The 4,154-nt window shown below is 32.4% G+C and overlaps 1 pseudogene; it reads right to left on the reverse strand.

Annotated features, from left to right (window-relative positions):
* Positions 1–2,320: 2,320 nt before the first annotated feature.
* LOC148554677 (uncharacterized) lies at positions 2,321–3,292 on the reverse strand (annotated as a pseudogene).
* Between the last annotated feature and the right edge of the window lie 862 nt (positions 3,293–4,154).

Below are 4,154 nucleotides of genomic sequence, written 5' to 3' on the forward strand. Positions count from 1 at the left end.
CGTTTTCTCACAAATACCCATCGGTATCCAACAGGTTTTACATCTTCAGGTGTATGGACTACAGGTCCAAAGACTTCACGTTTTGCAAGTGAGTCTAATTCAGCCTTCATGGCTGCTTCCCATTTTGGCCAATCATTTCTTTGTCGACATTCTTCGACTGATCTTGGCTCAAGATCCTTACTTTCATGCATGATATTTAATGTCACATTATATGCAAATATTTCATTGACAATTGTCTTATTTCGATCCCATTTATCTCCTGTAAAGACATAATTTATCAAGATTTTGTCATTTTCACAATTTTCAGGTACCTGAATGTCTTCTGGCATTAAAACTATATCAGAATTTTGGACAACTGCAGGTGTCTCTACTATGCCTTTTTCAACAGGAATCGTATTTACTTCTTTTCTTTTTCGATGATTTTTGTCTTTGGAACCGACAGGCCTGCCACGCTTCTGGCATGTATTTGCTTCGATGGCAATTTGTTTAACTGGGATATCAATTCGAATTGGGGCATTTTCCGCTGGTATATAAGATTTGGTTATCCTCTTTGTATTGGATAATGCATTAGGCAATTCATTTGCTATTCTTTGCAAATGTATAATCTTTTGAACTTCTAGTTCACATTGCCCTGATCGAGGATCTAAATGCATCAACGATGATGCATTCTAATTAAGTTCCTTTTCAGGAAGCTTATTCTCTCCCCCTAATGTTGGAAATTTTGATTCATCAAAATGACAATCCGCAAACCGGGCTTTAAATACATCTCCAATTTGTATCTCAAGATACCTCACTATAGAGGGAGAATCATATCCAACATATATCCCCAATTTTCTTTGGGGTCCCATTTTGGTGCGATTAGGTGGTGCAATGGGAACATATATCGTACACCCAAATATTCTTAAATGGGAAACATTTGGCTGCTGGCCAAATGCGAATTGCATAGGAGAGAACTGATGGTAACTCGTTGGCCTCAAACGAATAAGTGCTGTGGCATGTAAAATAGCATGCCCCCAAACCGAGGTTGGGAGATTTATTCTCATAAGCAATGGTTTAGCAATTAATTGGAGTCATTTAATAAGCGATTCTGCTAACCCATTTTGTGTGTGAACATAAGCTACTGGATGTTCAACACTTATTCCATTAGCCATACAATAAGCATCAAAAGCTTGGGAAGTAAATTCACCAGCATTATCAAGACAAATTGCTTTGATTAGATTTTCTGAAAATTGTGCTTTTAATCGAATAATTTGAGCCAGTAATCTCGCAAACGCCAGGTTGCGAGAGGACAATAAGCACACATGTGACCATCTCGAAGATACGTCTATCAGGACCATAAAATATCTAAAAGATCCACATGGTGGATGAATAGGTCCACATATATCACCTTGAATCATTTCTAGAAATTCAGGGGACTCAAATCTAACATTTACTAGTAATGGCCTTAAAATTAACTTTCCCTAAGAACATGCAGCACAACAAAATTCACTAGTATTAAGAATGTTCTGGTTCTTTAGTGAATGTCCATGGGAGTTTTCAATAATTCTCCTCATCATGGTTGTTCCCGGATGACCCAATCGGTCGTGCCAAGTTATGAATTCATTTGAGCTAGTAAACTTCTGGTTTACAGTGGCATGTGATTCAATTGCACTAATCTTAGTATAATATAACCCAGATGAAAGTGAGGGCAACTTTTCTAATATAACCCTTTTATTTGAATCATGAGTTGTGATACATAAGTACTCATGACTTCCCTCATTCATAGTCTCAATATGATATCCATTTCGCCGAATATCTTTAAAGCTCAACAAGTTTCTTCGAGACTTGGTAGACAACAGTGCATTATTTATTATGAATTTTGTTCCTCCGGGAAACAAAATTATAGCTCTTCTGGAGCCTTCAATCACATTGCCTGAGCCGATAATAATATTAACACATTCTTCTTTTGGCATAAGATGGGTAAAATATATATCACTTTTGAGAATAGTGTGCGAACTTGCACTATCTGCAAGGCATACATCTTCATTACATATCCTTGTCATTCTCTTCAAAGACAAAAAATAATAAAATGAGTAGTATGCACAGTTAAATTGAATACTTGATCGGAATTATTTTTCTAAGAAATACTGCACATAAAAATACTGTCATATACTAAAACTTTATTTTAAAACATGACATATTTAATGATTTCAAAATTCATAAACATTAATATTTCATTATTTATATACATCATATTTGAAACTTAAATACATAGAAAATAAAACTTAACAATAAGTTCTTTACATTATTTATTTACATGAATACTTAATAATCTCACACATTAAACTATTCCATCATTGATCAAATGACCAATATTTCCTTCAGGATCCTCAAAGAAATCAGATACATCATAATGAGTGGTGGAATTTTCAGCATCATTTGAAACGAAATTCGATTCTTTTCCCTTGTCGTCCCTTTTCAAAGATGCCTGGTAAAGATCAACTAGGTGCCTTGGGGTACGGCAGGTACGTGACCAATGGCCCTTTCCACCACAACGGAAACACTTATCCTCTGTTGATTTATTCTGCCCGATATTTCTTTCTTTATCCCACTTCTGGTGAGATCCTCTTTTTTTAATATAATTCCTTTTCCTTCCTTAATTTTTCTTGTTATTAAAACCTTGCCATTTACCTCTTTTGGGGTAATTTGCCACATTTACTTCGGAAAATGGGGTGGCGCCAGCTGGGCACGCTTCATGATTTTTCAATAGCAACTCATTGTTGCGTTCAGCAACAAAAAGGCAAGAAATTAACTCAGAATATTTTTTAAACCATTTTTCTCGATACTGCTGCTGCAGGAGCACATTCGAGGCATGGAAGGTTGAGAAAGTTTTCTCCAACATATCATGGTCAGTTGTCTTTTTCCCACATAATTTCATTCGTGAGGTGATTCGAAACATTGCAGAATTATATTCATTTATGGATTTAAAATCTTGTAGACGCAAGTGCGTCCATTCATATCGGGCTTGAGGAAGTATCACCATTTTTTGATGATTGTACCTTTCTTCAAGGTCTTTCTAAAGATCTGCAGGATCTTTTAATGTGGGATATTCATTTTTCAATCCTTCGTCAAGATGACGATGAAGAAAAATTATGGCTTTGGCTTTATCCTTCTGGGATGCATTATTTTCAGCCTTAATGGTATCTCCAAGATCCATTGAATCAAGATGGATTTCAGCATCTAATATCCATGATAAATAATTGTTCCAAGATATATCAAGAGCATTGAATTCAAGATGAGAGAGCTTCGACATAATGAAAATTTGTTACCTGAGTCTTCCTAAAAATTTGATCAGAGTGTCGTACTGATAACGTGTTGTAAAACAACTTCGGATAGATAGAGAAAGAGAGAACTATAATATATGAAGGAAAGAAAGGGTGTTTTTATTATTATTGTGTGTGTATTCAGATGGATGCATCCCCTATTTATACACATAAATTATCACCATTTTTCAACCTTTATTAAATACATTCTCTCTTGAGAATGTGAGCTTCACATAGAAAATGGGCATCCACGTCCCATTCTTATCACAACAAAAATAGAATATTTGTAACAAAAATTTTGTAATAAATTTAAAATTATTACAAAAAAATAATTTTTTTGTAATAATAATTGGTGATTGTTACAGAAGAATAATGTTTTGTAACAACATTATAAGTTGTTACAAAACATGCTAATATTTTGTAATAACATGATTTTTTTTGTTACAAATTATGTTAGTTTTTGTAACGAACTATTGTTTTATTACAAAATATTATAATATTTTGTAATAAAGAATAAAATAGTTGCAAAAATTTGAAATATTTTGTAACAAAATATCTTTTTGTAACAAAAAATTAATTTGTCACAAAATTCAATATTGTTTGTAACAAAATGTAAGTATATTTTATAACCAACAAATTATTTCAAAATGTTAAACACTTTGAGAATAAAAAAAATTGTTTATATAATTCTTTTCAGAATAATTTTATTTTGTTTCAAAAATTAAAATATTTTACATATTGTTTATATTTATTAATTTTTAAAAATTATAAATATTATTTTATATTTTTTTAAAAGATTAATATATAATTTTTATTAATAATCATATGTTAACTAAAACTTAATTTGTAAAA

Source organism: Arachis ipaensis, chromosome B6 (assembly GCF_059453495.1).
Source record: "Arachis ipaensis isolate K30076 ecotype BB chromosome B6, ASM5945349v1, whole genome shotgun sequence".
Classification (NCBI taxonomy): domain Eukaryota; kingdom Viridiplantae; phylum Streptophyta; class Magnoliopsida; order Fabales; family Fabaceae; genus Arachis; species Arachis ipaensis.